This window comes from Canis lupus, chromosome 14, assembly GCF_003254725.2.
Source record: "Canis lupus dingo isolate Sandy chromosome 14, ASM325472v2, whole genome shotgun sequence".
Lineage (NCBI taxonomy): Eukaryota > Metazoa > Chordata > Mammalia > Carnivora > Canidae > Canis > Canis lupus.
The window spans coordinates 39,975,465-39,995,287 of record NC_064256.1 but is presented as its reverse complement, the minus strand read 5'-3'; the positions used below and the strand labels follow the sequence as shown (position 1 = coordinate 39,995,287).

Here is a 19,823-nt window from a genome sequence, read left to right as displayed (position 1 = left end):
CCCAAAGAACAAATTTCTTTAGGAAGAACCCCTTTTATCCATGGAGTTTTTCTTGCTAAAAACCATACCTAAACTTGGTGGATTAAACAACATTCATGATTTCTCATGGTTTGGTGGGGGTGGGGAGCTCTTCTCGGCTGGACTGGCTTGGCCAAGCCAGATGTGGTCTGGGAAAGTTTACCTCACAGGATGGGAGGTGTTCTGTGTCACCCTCTGTAAAATAGTGAAACAGGGACAGGGTAACCCCATTAACACTCCCAGGTGAAGTCCTACGTTCCTCAATTTTTGTATCCTTAATCCTATTGCTAAGGACACTGGGCCTGAACTTGTGCTCTTGTGCTTGGCAAGATTAACATGATTTGCTGCTTCTTTTGCGGCCCTTTGCAGTGTACAATGGATGTGACTTAGAACAATTGGAGAGCTATTGGTCCAGGAAGAACTTGGATTATTTCTGTTTATAGTCAACAAATACTAATTTCAGAGAGCCTATTATTTTCCTCCCAGGAGCTACCAACACAAATCCCTTTAGATTCAACATAAAAAATGAAGGAGGACACTCAGATGAGGATTTGGGGTCAAAACATATAGCGTATATAGATTAGATTACAGAGGCAAAAAACCTGCAATTCAAATTAGAGAAACTGGCACAATTTCCATCAAAGCTTACGATTCTGATAATCTAGAATTCCAGGGTTGCTAATTAAAATGGGTAACCTCACATAGTTTCTAATGTGCAAAGTTGCAGACTTCCTAAGATCCAAGAAAGAATGTAACTGCTATTTTGGGTGAGCTATTTAGTTGTGGTTCTAGTTTCAATTACTAGGGATGGAAGCTCTTACCTCTAGAACGCTTTATATACTAAAGGTCTTAAGCAGTAATAATCAGAGGGGCACCTGGGTGACTCAGTTGGTGGAGCATGCAACTCTTGATCTTGGAGTTGTGAGTTTGAGCCCCATGTTGGGTATAGAGATTCCTTTAAAAGAAAAAAAGGAAGTAACACTCAGAATAATAAACTTTTGCTAACATTTAAAAAACATTGTCCACAGCAATTCTGAAGTTTAGCGAGGCACATGTTGCTAGATTCCCTCTATCCAAGAAGCAGGTAGCATTTCTTGATTAGGTCCAGATGTTTTTCCTAGAGTTGACTCTCTCTGGCTTATTGTCCTCTCAGGCTCTTCTCAGAGGAAGGGGGTTTATTGCCTTCTGGGCACTTTCTTCTCCCTTCTGAGACACTCTTCCACTTCAATAAAGAATAACTCATGTTTGTAGTTGGGTTGCTTTCTCAGCTTGCATCTTGCATGTAGAAAATTAAGGGCCCAGAGAAATTTTTTTATTTCAAATTCTTTCTGTTTTAGTCTAAGTTGGCCAGAATTTAGTTAGGGCAAGTCTCTTAAAAACTTGTGAGCTTCCTAGGAATCTAATTTGGGCCTACTCTATGCCCTAGAGGCACAGGACCCAACTCTTTGAGAAGGCCACTTTCGACTTCAGGCTGTGCATCAGCTGTGATACAGCATCCTTAAGATTCTAGGTATCACTGTACACCATTCAGTGGTTTAATAAGGAGTCTTTTAGCCACCCCCTTGATTTGGATCTTTACTACTGACCTCAGTTCTTACTTTGAGAATCTTTAATGGCTAGAGAGACCAGAGATATATAATTGTTTTATTTCTAAACTCTCAACCCCTGGCTCTTTTTATAATGCCTATAGAATTCTGCGGGAAAACTACAGTTCCCTCTTTTGCTCATCTCTTTGTTTTATACCTTATCTTACACAATTAAAAAATAAAAATAAAACCACTCCCTTAACATTTTTGCCAAGAAAGCTCCTTAGCCAAATCTACAAATGCATTAGGTAATTTTCTATCTTTCAAATTATCATGGACATTAACTTTGCCATTGTTTCACTACTATATGACACAGACTCCATTTTTTTCCAGGGGGCTGGAGCAGTATCTTCATTGATTGTCTGGCCTCTGTTAACAATTTATGCACCATTTTACCAATTTTGGCTACCATTTATTTTTGCCACCTTTCCAATCAGTCTCCCACCTGGTCCCAAAGTAAGTGCTGTGTATTCTAAGTTGCTGTCACAGCAGCTTTCCAGTTCTCATACCACTTTCTCTATCAGCTCTGGCTGCACAATGCACTGTCCAAAAACTTTGGATTAAAACAATAGTGGGGCACCTGGGTGGCACAGTCAGTTAAGCCTCTGCCTTTGGCTCAGGTCATGATCCCAGGGTCCTGGGATGGAGCCCCTCATAGAGCCCTGCATAGGGCCACGCGTGCATCTGGGCTCCCTGCTCAGTGGGGGGTCTGTTCTCCCTCTGCCCCTCCCTGCTGCTCATTCTCTCTCTCACTCACTGTCTAGCAAAATAAATAAAATCTTAAAAAAAAAAAAAACCAACAGTAGCTATATTTCTTACAGTTTTATGGGTTAGCTGGGTTTTTTTTTCTCATCAAAAGTGGTTTGGCCAGGGCTGAAAGGCTCTACGTATATCTGGTGGTTGCATCTGTGTTTGCTTGAGAGCCACATGCCTGTCATCATCAGGAGGCTTGCCCAGGCTCATCCACATGATACAAAGTCATAGTGTATAGAGGTGCATATACTGGCATGGGAGGCATTTGTGAGCCCCTTTTGCAATCTATCATATTTCCTCTCCTTTCATTTCAACTTCTCTCATCTTCTTTAGCACTGAGAGGACTTGGCTTGGTTAGCAGCTTGATTGGACTGCCTTTTCGGTCTTTGGCTCTCTTAATGCTACTTGATCAAGACTGAGTGAAGATTTACTAAAACCATGCATTTGGCATAACAGTTGTTCAATACATGGAACTATGTTGCTTTGCATCTTCTTGGCAAGTCTAACTCTTCCCAGTTTCTATTTGAGAATTTCAAACTCAAAAATGTTCAGTTATTCGTAACTATTTGAGATGTAGTTTTGATTAAAACTGTCATACTTTGAGGGGCATGGCTTACCACTTATGGGCGTTTATATGCCATTCTTTATCATTAGGGAACTAACATTTTCCATGAAACTTACCTTGTCCTTAAGTAGACAGATACTGAATATAATCATGAATTTGTTTGAAGAGTTAAATATTGTAGTGGTGGGTTATATGAAACTTATTTTTCTTCAATATTCTGTTTTCTCTATATCAGGATTAGTAGTTATAAAGAAGGAGGGATTTGCAAGAGGCCAGGTTTGGCGATGGAAAATGGAATTATGTTTTGAGGAAAGCATCTACTTAAGCCTTCTGCATTCTTAAATCTATCAAAGGAGTCATTTATTTCTCTCATAAATCTGTAATGATGGCACAGTTGCACATAATGGTTTGTAATTTCCTTTGGTCAGCAAAGAGAAAAATGAAAGAAGTAAACAAGCACATGAACCTAGTAATGTCCACCCAATATTTCTTAATAGCCCCTGAGATGGCAAACCTAAATGATCTTGCTTGCTGAAAATCATGGCAATATTTGAGAGGATGAGTTTCCAGTCATAAAAAGAACACAAATAATGAGGTGATTTCTTCTGTCCTGCATAGCCTGAATAGCCACAATTTCCTGCAACTGGTGAGCCTTCTGCATTTACACAGCCCTGCAATAGGATGCTCAGTGTATTCCTATTCTTACCCTATTTCTTATTCTCGTTGTATAAAAAACTTATTAACATGTTTATAAACTAAAAGCTTAAGCCAAAAATTTGACTTTGTTTCACTGAACTCTTAAATTCATGTCTTGTCTTTTCAAGATAATTTTTCTATCCTCCTCCCTCAAGACTGGAAGGTTGGTGTTAGAATAAATAAAATTTACTTATTTATTCTAAAAGTGTGTTTTAGGGGCACCTGAGTGGCTCAGTCGGTTCAGTGTCTGCCTTCAGCTCAAGTCATGATCCTGGGGTCCTGGAATGGAGCCCTACCTGGGGCTCCCTGCTCAGCAGGGAGTCTGCTTCTCCCCCTCCCTCTGCTTTTCACCCTGACTCATGATCTCTCTCTCAAATAAATAAGTAAATAAAATCTTTTAAAAAGTGTCTGTTTTAGGCCAAGTCACATTTTTATATTCATGTTATTAAGAGTGATATGTGAAAATATCAACTACCTGAAGGAATTATTTTGTGAAGTGATTACCAGGGCGACTGTATGATAAACACATTATCATCTGAAGGGTAAATGCTCCTCATTTTCCATGAGCAGTTCATAGCCAGTAAGAGATTTTTTGACCTCATGTCAGGTCCATCAATACTACCATCATTATCTGAATGTCTGATGCCTCTGCTCTGGAATATTTAAATTGCTTCCTAACCAATCTTTCTTTTGCACTCTTTAACCACCACCAAATCATTTCATTCATTGCTATGAGAGTAATTTTCCTTAAGCTGTCATTCTCCAGTTTAGAAACATTAATGATTTCCTCATAGAATAAAGCCCAAATTCCCTACTTGGCATTCAAGGCTATCTATTAGCTGGTATCACATCTATTTTCCACCTTCATCTTAATACAATAATCTCAGGAAGGAGGTTAACTTTTCTTAACTTTAAGAAGCCCTTTAGGGATACCTGGGTGGCTCAGTGGTTGAGTGTGTCTGTCTTTGGCTCAGGTCGTGATCCTGGGGTCCTTGGATTGAGTCCCACATCGGGTTCCCTGCATGGAGCCTACTTCTCCCTCTGCCTATGTCTCTGCCTCTCTCTCTCTGTGTCTCTCGTGAATAAATAAAATCTCTTTTTTTTTTTTTTTTTAAGAAGAAGCCCTGTACATAAGGAAGAAAATGTCTCTTATTTTAAATAGAGTCATCAGGTTTTTAGTGGGTCTAAGGATTCTGTATCATTTTAATCTGGAAAGCCAAGCACTGCTCCAGGCCTACTCTGCAATTTGGATTCAACAAATATTTATTAAGAGTCCTGTATGTGCCAGAAATTTGCACATTTAACATTAACTTGTGATCTTCAAGACAATCTTGTTGGGTATTACCACAGCTAGTTTCCAGACAAGGAAGTTGAGCTCAGAAAAGGTAAAAATCTATGCCCAAAGCTTCATGACTGGTTAGAGTGGAGCTGGAATTTGAATAGCATTCTCCTGAATCCGTAACCTGTGTTCTTTCCCCTTTACCATAGCTCTAGCAGAAAAGTTCATCAGAGGGACTCCTGGGTGGCTCAGCGGTTTGGCACCTGCCTTCAGCCCAGGGCATGATCCTAGAGTCCCGGGACTGAGTCCCACATAGGGCTTCCTGCTTGGAGCCTGCGTCTCTCCCTCTGTCTCTCTGTGTCTCTCATGAATAAATAAATAAAATCTTAAAAAAAAAAAAAGAAAAGTTCATCAGAGTGTGCTTTCCATCTGTCCTGGAGCCTTCCTCTAGTTTTCTTAAGTGTGCTCTACATCAGGATGACTTTGGGAGGTGACAGCACAATAAATGAACTTTTTAGAATTACAGTGTACAAGAGACTTACTCTCATATATGCTTGGCTCTGAACTGTTCTTTCTCACTGGGTCAGAAGTACATGTTGCATGATGGCAAACAGGTGTTTTCTTCTTGATGCTGTGTTTTATTCTGTGTATTTCAAGTGTGATGTGATGATGAAGATTACTTGCAGTAGTACTGAACTTGAAGCACTTTATAAGGTCAGAGTTCACAGTGTTTAATGCATTCAGTGATGTTGCTAATGATGCCAAAAGCAGGAATGAATCACATGTATTCAAAGATATTTCCTGGTATTATGGCTTAATTTGTTAAGGGTTTCTAAGACATTTGAAAGATTTTATTATGCTTTGGCTCCACAGAAAGAGTTGAAATAGCCCTTGAAGACTTTAGTTAATTGTAAGAGATCCTTCTTCCTGCTACCTCCCAAGTGGTCATATCTTAGAGAATAAGTGTTTTGTGAAGAGCTTTGAGAAAATAGAGAATGCTAATCATAGAAATATCGAATACTTACAAGAAACATAGGCACCTTAGATGCATTGCAAAATATTTAACTTGTTGAAGCCAAATTTCAAGTATATTTTATTTTTAGACTTCTACTCTGTGGTTGGGTTTGAAAACTGTATTTCCAAGCCAAAAAAATTATTTTTATAGGAAACTATTTTTTAATCCATATATCTCCCAAATGTTTCTTCTATATATTTTGGGGTATGTCTCTTTCAAGAACTGCAAGGGGTCTGACATTTTATTCTACTTGCAAACCAATAAGGTAGCCTGCCACAGTTTTGTGTGATGCTCTTACGTCAGAAACCAAAGACAGTTTATTACTCACAGCACCAGCAGTAGCCAGAATGTCAGCATTTGTGCCAGGTCCCTGAGCCTCTACTCCCACTGGGCAATGTAAAGATGATCAGATGACACCTATACATGCAATGAGGAGTATTACAGGTGAGTAACCCGGAGTTAGGGAACCTAGATTGTTTATAATGGGCAGTAAGCATGTCTGGCTTTCTTTTAAAAAAGATTTTATTTATTTATTCATGAGAGACACACAGAGAGAGGCAGAGACATAGGAAAAGGGAGAAGCAGGCTCCCTGTAGAAAGCCCGGTGCGGGACTCGATCCCAGGACTCTGGGATCACGCCCTGAGCCAAAGGCAGACACTAACCACTAACCCACCCAAGCGTCCTGAATATGCAATTCTTTAAGTTTGAGCCCCATGTTGGGTATAGAGATTACTTAAAAATTAAAAAAATATTTAAAAACAAAATAAAACACTCAATTTCTGGAGTCCCAAGAAACTTTAGGACATGCTACCAGCTTGACACAGTGGGTGGTAATAAAAGCTGTGCCCTATGATTTGAGTGGTCCTGTCCCTCAAATTAACTACATATCATTGGTAATTTTACCATTATGACTTCAATCCTTCAACTCAAGCTTTAGGTTTACAAATGAGCTCTTTATGTAATTACAAATACTGCTGGAAGTAGTTCCATTTTATCCCGCCACGCTTTGGTAAATAGAGGCTAGGTTTTATAGGGGAAGAATACTCCCAGCATTTGAATTAAAGAGATGAGATCTTGGGACACCTGGCTGGCTCATTTGGTGGAGCATGCAACTCTTGGTCTCAGGGTTGTGAGTTCAAGCCTCACTTTAGGTGTAGAGATTAACTAAAAATAAAATCTTAAAAGAAAGAGAAAGATGTGACCTTGAGGCTTGGTTTTGCTACTGAGTACGCTGGCCTTCAGTTTCTCTGTCTGTTAAATATTAAAAACTAGAAAACCATGGAGAAATGCTATAAAAAATCTGAGAGAAAATGCTTACCAAACAAAAATTCTATACCTGTCTAAACATGAGGGTAAATGTGTTTTCAGATATGTGAGGTCTCAACAGAGTTACTGCCCCTACATCCTTTTTCAAAGAAAAAAATATGGAAGGATATGCTTCATGAAAATGAGTAAGTAAAATAAGAAAGAGGAAGGCATGAAATAAAAAAGGTACGGGATCTAACACAGGAAGGAGGCAAAGGGGATTCCCAAGATGATGCAGGAGGAAGCCCCACAGTGGTAGATATCAAGAAACCTAGAAAACAAGTCGTCCAGATTGTAATGGAAGAACAGAGGAGTTGTTAGAGAAGTCACTGGGAAACAAATTAAACTGACAGATTACATGAGGTATTGACCACATTGAGAGGAGTTTTCAGTTCTAATAGAGAGTTTGAGAATAAGTTGATGATAGGTATATAGAAATTCAAGCAACCAAAAAAAGTAGAGGAAAGTATGAACTTTTAGGAAATGAAAAGTTGTACAAGAAATATAATATATTGTAGGACTGAACTGTAAACAAGATTAATAGATTCATAATGATGTAATCTTCAATTATGGGTTTAACTTAAAAGTACACCATCGTTACACTGGGAAGATGGAGAAGGGGAAATATGTGTTTGTTTTTGGGTGTGTGTGGAGATGTGTTAAAAGAGGTAATTCCTCATCTCCCATAGCAGGAAGCAAATAATGTTTAAAATACAAAAATCAAGAAATAACAGCATACCCACATTCTTTATAAAATGGATGCAAACACCAAAAGGCACAACTAAAAGGATGGAAAGGGGTTACCACGAGGAAACAGGAATAGGGCTGGGAGCATGTGGACAACAGGACTGCTTTTTGTCAAGTTCTAGTTTTCAAATGATGTGCATGTATTACTTTGATCAAAATTTAAATTCACAATGTAATGTATTAATTGGCCTATCGCCAGAGAAATGTTGAGCAGAGATTAGTTGAAATTAGAAATGGGATGGAGCCTAGTGGAATAAAGGGGGCACATACCACAAGCAGAAGGTGATGCTATTAGGAGAGGTGAGAATTATATTTCTGCCTCTCCTACATTTTTTTCTAGGGCCAACCTGGGCTACATCTTTGATCTCACATCATAAACTCTGTTAAGGCATTAATCACATTTAAAAACTCTACTAACTTGTGTGGGACACCAAGGTCTATATGGCAAGTCAGTACTGCAGCACACTAAATGCTGTCGTCTCAGCCTAATTAACTTAATGCATCTTTGCTGAATGCCTCATGCAGTATCCATGGGTCCTTTGACTCACTGGAGGAATATTGCTGCGTTGCTTATTGAATACATGTATGGGTGGGAGACAGAGGAGAGAAGGCGATGGCCGTTCTTAGGTTCCTGTAGGCCTAAACTAGCAGTCTCCTAGGTAAAGATGACGTCCAATTCAACATTCTGAACTGCATCTAGCAATTGTTATTGTCCCATGAATATTATGATAGTAATGCTTAGAGGGTGGGAATCTTGCAGCTTAGATAAAACGGTTGCCACTTGTGTGGAAGTTAGCTGGAACTGTTGTCGTATTTCTAGCTGCCTCTCAAATGTTGAGCCTCTATTAGCCTGCTCATCATGTGGTACTTGCATCGCTTCACTTCTCAGGACATTTTAGCTAATATCGGTTTCAGAGCTATGTGCAGTTTTGGTACTCTATACTAACATGGTGGGGAGGTGGATGATAGGAAAGAAAGGAGTGGTGTAAGAAAACTATACTATATTAGAGTTGTCAAATTTCCACACCCTCTCTTCTGTTTACTTATTAAAGAATCTGAGCACAAAACTTTACGTACAAAACACAGTGCTAGACACTGCGGGGATACAGAGCTACAAAGATACAACCCCATATATCAAGGAACTTATAGTATCAATGGAGAGACAGAGGCATGAATACTAATTATAGTGTCAGGCAGAGGGCTCTAAGATAACATTGTCTCTGGAGTTAGGGTATCTTGATTTCAATTCCCCACTTCCTAACTGTGTGACTTCAAATGAGTTAATCTTGAAAAAAAAAAAAAAAGAATTAACCTTGTAGAGGCCTCTGTAAGATGGAATAATAATGTGATGACTGAATGAGTTAATGTTTGCTTAGCAAAGTGTCTGGCACAGAGTAAGGCCTCAATAATAGCAATAATAATAATGATGATGTTATTTTAAATTGTTATAAACAAGCAAAATATCTTGGGAGCAAGGTGAAAGGAGTTCATGATGATATTGAGATAAAGTTAAGTGAGAAGGTAGCACTGGAGCTGAGCACTAGAAGGTGAAAGGTGAATAGAAAGAAGGAATTGGAGTAAGGGGACAGTATTTCAGCATTTCAGATTCAACAATTGGTAGGGACAATGACACAGAGAGATAAATGTTTTTAACTTAGTTAGGGTTCAGGTATGCTTGGGGGATTTGTCGTGAGAGGTGATGCTGGAGAGTGAAATGAATCCAAATTGGGCTGCACCTGGAATGTCATAGGAAAGGAACTCAAATTCCGTTGTGTTGGTAGAGGGAAAAGTGAAGAAGCTATTAGTTGTGACCTTGTTGAGAGGAGATGAGGAGGGCACTGTGAGCTTCTCTGTAGACACTGGAAATGTGCCTGGGAAGATCGTGTCACCATTCACAAATGAGGGACTCAAGAGGTGGTCTGGTTTACAAGGAAAATAATGACTTGTCTTTTGGAAACATCCTTTTAGTTCTCATGTTCATTAAAAAATTATTTTCTCAGGAAAAGATTTCTTAAATCAATGCTGCTATGAAAGCTAAAGTTTTGTGCAACTTTGGAGGCAATAACATATAAGTAGTTTGATTTTCTCTTTTTTTTTTGTAATTTGATTTTCAAGTGGCCTCCTATGTGCCATGTTTGGATGTCATAACTATGTAATGAATTAATTGTATGCTTTCAGCACAAGAATCCATTAGCAATATTAGGCTGGACACTTTCTGTAATCCCTCATATCTCCTCACACCTTGGTGGGCTCTCACTATTTAAGGTAAGATCTTAGGATCTTAGTATCTAAGGAATTATTATTGATAATTTAGCAGGAGGAATATCTCTTCACATTTGTGTTGATTTAACTTTGCATTTGCTAGAATTACCTCCTATGCATATTTAAGGGATTTGTTCCTGGCTTGTCCATAAGACATGCTTCAGGAGCTGTTATTGAAATTTATATAATGCTAAATTTGGTTGAAAAGTAAGCAAACTGAATTTCGAATAAGGTCTCCCTTTTGGATGGCAGTGCTTTTATTCTCTTCTCACTGGGATGTATGCTTGAATTCAGTGTGTATCGTACTTGCCTCAGTTGTAAAGAAGAGAGAGAACGATTTACTTCCAACTGTTTTTTTTTTATATTCACTATTACAGTCTCAGTTGGATGATTTCTGTTAACACCATCAACTGTTGCCTTGAACTCTGAAGGTTATAGGGAGATGAGCTGGTCAGGAGTTTGGACGAACAGGTTTAATGGAGCTTAGTGGTACACCATTTTTCTGAAGAAGCATATGCCTGCACCCTGAATCAGTCCTCCAAGATTAAATGAGTTTAGATAACAATCAGGTATTTTCCCACTAGCTTGCAAACCATCTTTTTGTCCCCCTGATATTTTAATGGCCGCCCCCCAGCCATTGTCAAGTGTTTCTTATTATTTCCCTGCTGGGCTCCTTCAGCACTACAGTTACTGCAGGGTCAATCATTCAGTCATTCACCATTTTTTGTCTTCTCCCTGTGTGTCAGGCACTGTGCTTGGTGCTGCATACTGGATGCTGAGGTAAACAAGTTCTCTGCTCTCATGGGACTTCAATTCTGTTGGGGAAGACAAATTATAGGGACAAATAATTTTAAGTAATGATAGACTAAAAAAAAAAGGTGAGAGACATAATGTCTAAATGAGAGGCTGCTTTAAATAGGGGAGTTCAGGAATGGCATCTCTGAGGAAGCACCATATGAGTGAGCAGAGACCTGAATGAGAAGCAGGAGCCAGCCATATGAGGATCTGGGGAAACATAAAACTTAGTCTGGCTTAACCAAGCAGTACCATGTGCTTGGTTAAGAGGTAAGCATCATTGATTTAAGGAACTAGTTACTAGATTGGGGTGAGTGGAGAGCCTGCAGTTAATATGGGTTTAAAAGCATAAACAACCACAAACGGGTTTTCATACCCTTAGGAAAAAAAGGCAGTAGTGAGGCAAAAAACTGCGAGTCGATTTCCTAAATCCCTTCACTCACTCTCAGTAACAGTATTTCTAGGTAGACCCATAGTTTAGAAGCACCATATCAGCACTGCACGGTTTATATTTGGACTGTCATATGAAAGAGAAATAAACTACAATCTTATTTAATTTGCCAATATATTGGATCTTGTTATGCAGCTGACTCTACATGCTAACATAGGTTAAAACAATACATGGGGTAACAAGAAGATTTAAAGAAACTGTGGGAAAGGATAAAAAGACCACCTGTAATCCCACTTTTTGAATACAACTAAAAATTTGTATATTATCTTCTGTGCTTCATCCACATGCATGTTTTTTATGTAATTGTAATGCCTTTATGTACCATTTGGCATTCTGCTTCTTAATGATTTAATCTTATTTACATATTCTTCTTTTTGAAAAAAAGGAGGGGAGAGGAGCAGAAGAGGAGAGACTCTCAAGCAGACTCAAAGGTGACTGCAGAGCTCAACATGGGGCTCAGTCTGACAATTGGGACATCATGACCTGAGCCAAAAACCAACAGTCAATAGGATGCTTAACCAACCCAGGCACCCTGTCACATATTCTTCTATGTTTTATTATAGTTGTCAGTCATTTTCAGCAGCTTTATATAATTATAAAGTGTTGTTGTACTATAATTTATGAATCTACTCAAGGGGTAAATTTTAATTTATTTTTATTTTTTTAAAAGATTTTATACATTTATTCATGAGAGACACAGAGAGAGAGGCAGAGACACAGGCAGAGGGAGAAGCAGGCTCCATGCAGGGAGCCTGATGTGGGACTTGATCCTGGGACTCCGGGATCATGCCCTGAGCCAAAGGCAGATGCTCAACTGCTGAGCTACCCAGGCATCCCCAAGGGGTAAGTTTTTAAAAATTAGGTTTACAACGGTGCCTGGCTGGGTTGGTTACTCAGGTTTGTGAGTTCAAGCCCCAACTTGGGTGTGGAGCCTCCTTAAAAGTTTTTTTGTAAAAGGTTTATTAGTGATCTAGTTTTGATTTGTTGTTGTTGATTTTCTAATGAATCTGAGTGGGTCTATGAGTGCCTCTAAATGCTAGCATGTGTCTGAAATATATACTTGGCAGGAAATGAGTATAATAGACCATCGACTAATGTTAGCTGGCATCATTATTTTTGTTATTAGGCTTGGACTCCATTGTCTATCCCTAGAGATGGGAAAGTAGAGAACAAGATCTGGTTTGAAATAGCAGCTGGGGCAAGTTGGAGGACAATGATGCAAAAAACCTTAAATGAGCTGTAACAAATCAATTCTCTTGTACCATTTGTAAGACATCTAGTTTTGTGAGTTGTGCTTATTCTTCAGATATTCTGGACTGGAATGCCAACTCAGACTCTTCAGTTCTTCATCTTTAACTATGTCTTCTTTCCCTTTACTTTGACTGCTTTACCCCATCTTGTGCGGTGTCAGGGTCACTTGTGGGCTTAATGTTTTGGATGTTTTAATAGAACTGAATCACTAAGAAGAGTATGCCACTAAAAGGCTTTGAAATCTCTAATTCGGTATTGTTACAGCTAAAATTAATGTGGCATTGAGTGACGATGGTAGGGTTCTCATGTGAGTGGGTTCTGATGGTAATTAATTTGGGTGTACTTCTAGTAAAAAGTATATTTTATAATTTTAAAATTTATTTTTATAAAAGTTAGATGTTAATTGTATATAGGTAATCTAATCACATTACTTCAAAGACCATAAAGTATAAAAAGTATGCAGCAGTATGTTTCCCCCAACATTGTCATCTCTCCAGTCCCCCACTCCTCCTTGAAATTAACCACTGTTTATAACTTCTTCCTTCCAGAGTTTTCTGATTTTATATAAGCAAATATAAATGTAGGTTCTATTTTCCCTCTTTTTTTACATTCTTCTGTATCTTAAGAAGCATCCTTAGAAGAAATTGATTTTCAGTACATTTTCAAGACCTAAAATTTGATAGTAATTTCTGGTAATATTATAGGTGTGATTAAATTTCAAGGGCATATTCAGAGCCTAGAACTTATATATATATTTTAAATTCACTGAAATGTGCCTGGGTGGCTCAATCGGTTAAGTGTCTGCCTTCAGCCCAGGTCATGATCCCATGATCCTGGGATCGAGTGGCATCAAGCTCCCTGCTCAGTGGGGAGTCTGCTTCTCTGTCTCCTTCTGTCCTTCCCCCAGCTTGTGCTCTCTTTTTCTCTCAAATAAATAAATAAAATCTTCAAAAGAGAAAAAAATTCACTGAAATAACACTAAGTAAATTTCATGTAATGTAATTTATGCTGCTAAAAACAAAAGAACATGGTCAGGATACAGCTGGAAAATGCATCAGATTTCAAAGTCCAGGTTTTCACAGCTGTGCAGCACTTACAGCCCAAGTGTTTATGTCACTAAGACAATATTGTTGCTGTGTATCCTATAAAAGATGTCACATTTCAGGTTTGCACTTTGCCATTTTTGGTCTGGGATCAACAAGATCTAAAATCATTTATTTTAAGAGCATAGAGGGCTGATTATACGATACTCTTGGAGGTAACAGAAACTCCAAATCAAAGTGGCTTGAGTGATAAATTTCTTGGTTCACATGAACCTGAAGTCCAGTGATAGATTAGGCTTCTGGACTGATTGATATAGTAGTTCAACTCACCAAGGACCTGTCTTCTGTCTTTGCTCTCTGCTATCAATGGTGTCTATTTTATTTTCAGGCTAATTTTTCTCATACCTATACTTACAAGGAGGAATTTAGATTATTTATTCTCTCAAAATGGAGTGGTGTAGAGTTGGGAGAAACAAGCAAGGGATGCTGAACATCAAGGAATTCTGGGGAACTACCCCTCGGTTGAAACTCAAGAATGAACTACCATGAGAGTGCTCAGTGAGTTTCACAATGAATGGAAAAAGAGCATGTGGGCAAGTATGCTTGTTTAGAGACTACAGTATATCTTGTTCAAGGTCAGCTGTTCTCAACTGAGGATGTACACTGGAATCACTGTGGAGACCAAAATTGAAGATACTGATGCCCAAGTCCAGTTGCCAGAGATTCTGATTCATTTGTCCAGGGCTGGATCTCAGATTTTAGCATTTTAAAAATGTTATTCAGGGGATTCTACTGAGCAGCCAGGACTGAGAACCATCTTCTAAGAATGAGAGAAGACTAGTGTTCTTAGGAAGAATAAAACAGAGAGGTCAAACATTGTGTTAAGTTTTATTTTATTTTATTTATTTTTCATAGGTGTTAAGTCTTATTTTAATTCCTAATGCAATAATATTGGCAGACTATAAAACTGGTTGTCAAGTATCCCACATTTATTAAGCGATTAACATAAAGCTAACAGTCCATTATTCTCTTTATTCTAATGAAAATAAAGGCAAAATCAAGCAATATAACAAAATAACAAAAATAAGTTAGAAACACCACATTAGGGATCCCTGGGTGGCGCAGCGGTTTGGCGCCTGCCTTTGGCCCAGGGCGCGATCCTGGAGACCCGGGATCGAATCCCACGTCAGGCTCCCGGTGCATGGAGCCTGCTTCTCCCTCTGCCTGTGTCTCTGCCTCTCTCTCTCTCTCTCTCTCTGTGACTATCATAAATAAATAAAAAAAAAAATTAAAAAAAAAATTAAAAAAAAAAAAAAGAAACACCACATTACCCTCCTTTCTTTACTAATTAATAGCACATATGCTAGTTCCCCCAACTCTTGAGTCCACTCCTTCCCTTTTAATTCCATTGCTCTTACCTGAACTCAACACATCACAATTTTTTACTTGTCTCACTGTGCAATCTCCTCATTGGATTTGGTATTTCTTTCTTCCACTTGTTCTTTCACAAAGCTTCCAGGTCAACTATTTTTTAAAAAAAATTTATTTATTCATGAGAGACAGAGAGAGAGAGAGAGAGAGAGAGAGGCAGAGACACAGGCAGAGGGAGAAGCAGGCTCCATGTGGGAGCCCGACCCAGGACTCGATCCTGGGTCTCCAGGATCAGGCCCTGGGCTGAAGGCGGTGCTAAACCGCTGAGCCACCCGGGCTGCCCCATAGGTCAATTATTAATAAAGCTATTATCATATCAATCATATTATCCCTCTGCTGGAAAAAAAATCTCAAATTCTTTAGCCTCGCCTCTATGGTATGATCCAAATCTACACTTTTTTTTTTTTTTTAATTTTTATTTATTTTATGATAGTCACAGAGAGAGAGAGAGAGAGAGGCAGAGACACAGGCAGAGGGAGAAGCAGGCTCCATGCACCGGGAGCCCGACGTGGGATTCGATCCCGGGTCTCCAGGATCGCGCCCTGGGCCAAAGGCAGGCGCCAAACCACTGCGCCACCCAGGGATCCCCAAATCTACACTTTTGGTCTTATCTCACACTTTCCCCTTTCATTTACTCCATGCTTTAGTCAATTTGAATTAGTCACTATATCATAAACACACTCTATTTACCCACTCTGCTAGCACTCTGTTTAGACTTATCTTTTCCATTTAATACTGTCTGGTAACTAAATTGAAAGAAATATTTTCTTTCTCAAAGGTCCATCACAGTTTAACTCACTTTATCTTATGGCATGTATCTTGTTCTACTGTGCAAGATAGTGATGTGTGTATCTGATTTACAGACTGACATCTTTGTGTCCTCTTTGCTTATATTTGAATGGATGAATGAGCTTACCAGTTTCTTCTCTTTAGGAACTTTAGACTAATTCTGCATGTTTCTATCATTCCAGACCATTTGAATGAGTTTAATAGGAGAGACTGGTGATAAAAATGTCTCATGTCTCAGCTGGCAGCTTGGTAATGTTTACTATTTTCTGACTAGCTCTATAGATACTATATTTTTTAAGGTTTTTATTTACTTAAGTAACCTCTATACTCAAATGAGGCTTGAACTTACAATATCCATTTCAAGGGTTGTAATCTCTTCTGATTGAGCCAGCCAGGTGCCCCCTCTATATTTATTATATTTTGAATGCCTGTTGTGTGTGTGCCATATATATATTTATATATTTTTTATATATACATATATATGTATATATATTTTATATATATATAAAACCTATAATTCCTATAACAATGATCGGATTCTCATCTTTCCAATGAGTAAACTGGTACTCAGAGTAAGTAACTTGCCCAGTTCTGGTATAAATTGTCAGAGCTGAAATTCCAAACTTGCTTTGTTTCTCTCCAGTATTGTACAGGACAGGTTTAAAGCTGAAAACGAGATGGTGGCTAGGTATTAGGTTTCCCAGCACATCCAGAAAAGGTCAGGTTCCCACCTGCTAATTCACACATCTAGTCTATTCTGACTCTATTCCCAGGTCTACTAGGAAAGCTACTTCTTATCCAGATGTACAACCAAGCAAAGAAAAGCCAAAGCTGCATTAGATACCTTGAATCTAGCCTAATCCAATCCTGCAGAAACCATTAAGATTTAATAACAGGGACTGAGAGGCATCAAAAGGAGAGAGTACAGAGCTGTTCAAGATGAAATTTCATGGGGTAAACAAAATTGGTATGAAAGCTCAGCCTATGCATTCAGGCTCTCTGTTGCTTTTTACATATTCATAGGACATAAAGGTTGTGCCGGCATGACTCAAACTTTCAGTTTCAAAGTGAATTTGGATTTGTTACCTATTCCCAAAATAATCAAATTTGTTTTTAGTTTTCAAGATGTTTACTTAACATTTTCACTTCTCATCCAGAGAAAACCTTCAGGAAATTATGAACATCAATTGAAAAAACACAATTCTAGGGACACCTGGGTGGCTCAGCGGTTGAGCGCCTCCCTTTGGCCCAAGGCATGATCCTTGGATCCCAGGATGGAGTCCCACATTGGGCTTCATGCATGGAGCCTGCTTCTCTCTCTCCCTGTGTCTCTGCCTCTCTCTCTCTGTCTCTCATGAATAAATAAATAAAATGTTAAAAAATAAACACAATTCTAGTCCTATATATTTAGGTCTAGAGAATTAAATTTAATAGGAATTTGACAACCCAGTTTTAAATTGTTCCTAGAATAGGGTTATTTAGTTCAACAGAGAGGCGGACATCCATTTTTCTTACTCAAAGGTGCCCCACAACTACAGATTCCTATCCTAAGTCATTCATGTTGTGGTCAAGTGTGAACCCAAGAGGTCACAGCAGCAGGCAAAGAGACTCTTTTTTAAACATCTGAGTGAGAACTATCACACTGGTTTGATTTGACAGCCTAAGGGAGATTGGCAGAGATAGTTTTGGCCATCAGATTTTTTTGTAGACAGCTCTAACTTTAATCCTCACATAAGCTTCATCTACTTTCTGGATGCTCTATAGAGAGACAGCTGAGGTCAAGACCAAGCCTTCCATGGGGTGCCTGGGTGGCTCAGTCAGTTAAGTATTTGCCTTCGGCTTGGGTCATGATCTTGGGGTCCTGGTATCGAGCCTCCCATCAGGCTCCCTGCTCAGTGGGGAGTCTACTTCTCCTTTTCTCTCTGCCCCTCTCTGCTGCTCCTGCTTTCTCTCTCTCAGATAAAGAAAATTTCTAAAAAAAAGAAAGAAAAGAAAAGGAGAGAAGAGAAGAAAGAGAAGAGAAGAGAAGAGAAGAGAAGAGAAGAGAAGAGAAGAGAAGAGAAGACAAAAAAGAAAGACTAAGCCTTTCAGAGTCAGAACCACTATATACCAGAGATGCTTTTTTTGTCTCTCAAGTAATAATGCACAACTAGACACAGTGGCTTCCCAGGTACCACAGAGATTTTATGATGAGATGTAAAACTAAAGATAAAGCATTTCCAAGAATCTCTAAAATAGAGGAACTGCACCGTTTGCAGTGTGCTGTGCCATTTACTAGTGGACACCTATATTAGTCTCCATAACTGTTGGCTAATGACATATATAGAAACAATATCAAATTGGTCATAAATGTGACTTCTACTCTACGTCAGAGAAAAAATTAGGTGACCAGAATAGTAGGCTGATATTTGACGCTTACCAGGTTCTTAATATTTACATCTTTTCTAAGAGTTTTCTGTAGGTCTTACTTTTGTCTTTCTCAGTTAGCCTGAGAGTATAGGTCAGTAGCTAGATAATGTTACTACAAGGTAGGAAATTAAAGTTCAATTCCTAGCACATCATGGAGTTACTGTTGAGCAACTTAAAGTCTCCTGATTTTTCTCTTTTGATTTATAAGATTGGGAGATTAATATCTTTAACTCATAGGAAAGCTATGAAACTAAATTAAATTAATAACCAATAAATATGGAAAGGCTCTAAGCAAATGAGTAACAAGTTATTAAGTGCATTTATTTATGGACATGTTTCAAGAATAGTGGAATGTAAATAAGTACAAACCTTTTAGAAGGCATTTTGGAAATATCTATTAAAATTCAGAGTAATAATATTGGGGAAGAGGAAAGGTACTTTTACTTTCTTTTTAACTTTATTACCAGTTTGATTTGTTTCTTTGCATGAGATTGTGTTACATTATCACTTTTAATTAATTAAAGACTACTGTGCAGTTTTGAATTTAGAAATGCTCTAAAGGGAAGTGAATCATTAATATTTGTTTTTATTCCTTAGAGGAAATGAAAACCAATTGGTTAGAGAGTTCAGGTTTGATTTTTATTTTAGAATGGTGACATATTAATGGCTGAGTGTGCCATGGTGACAGCTTCATCATAGGCCATCATATGCTGTATTCTGAGCATAGGACATAGTAGCTCAAGTAAAAATGCTTCTGGCCAGCCTCAAAGCACTTTCAAGAAACCCTCTTTCCATCTCAAATTTCTTTAAATTGTACTGTAACTGCTAATGTCAGGGATAGCAGCAAGAAGAACAGAGCAAAACCTGCCTCCAAATCTTCATCAATGAGTTGGTAAGGAACCTTCCTCAAGTTTTTATTGTTTTAGGAAGTGCTGGAAAATCTTGGGGGAAGAGAAAAGAAAAAAGAAATAATTGAATCCAACCTAAGAAAGGAGCAGCCTTGCAATATGGCAATAATAAACTGCTTTAGGTCTCTGCTTTAATTTTGTTCTCTGAAGATACTTTATGCTGGAAAATTCTGCTTTGGGTTTACTGAAGGCTTAAATTATCCTGTGTCAGTGAGTGCTGAATTAGTTTTTCATATAAAAAGCTTTATAACTCTTTTTTCTATTTTATTTATTTATTTTTAAATACTTTATTTATTTATTCATAGAGACACAGCTAGAGAGAAAGAGGCAGAGACACAGGCAGATGGAGAAGCAGGCACCATGCAGGGAGCCTGATGTGGGACTCGATCCCGGGTCCCCAGGATCACACCCCGGGCTGCAGGCAGCGCTAAACCGCTGCGCCACCAGGGCTGCCTTTTTTCTTTTTTCTATTTTAAAGCAAGGTATTTTTACAAACATTCTAAGTTATTTATTTTGCAT

The 19,823-nt window shown here is 38.5% G+C and overlaps 1 long non-coding RNA gene across 5 annotated transcripts in view; it reads left to right on the top strand.

Annotated features, from left to right (window-relative positions):
• The window catches only part of LOC112670621 (uncharacterized), a 151,371-nt gene extending 135,780 nt beyond the window's left edge, over positions 1-15,591 (top strand). For 2 of the 5 annotated variants that reach the window (XR_007402060.1, XR_007402061.1), the window contains 3 exons: positions 7,282-7,364; positions 10,144-10,230; positions 11,859-15,591. This is a non-coding gene — a long non-coding RNA (uncharacterized LOC112670621). Of the gene's footprint in view, positions 1-7,281; positions 7,365-10,143; positions 10,231-10,973; positions 11,008-11,858 lie in introns of all 5 variants that reach the window. The other 3 variants (XR_004804793.2, XR_007402062.1, XR_004804794.2) reach the window with 3 other exon arrangements.
• The last annotated feature ends 4,232 nt before the right edge of the window (positions 15,592-19,823 follow it).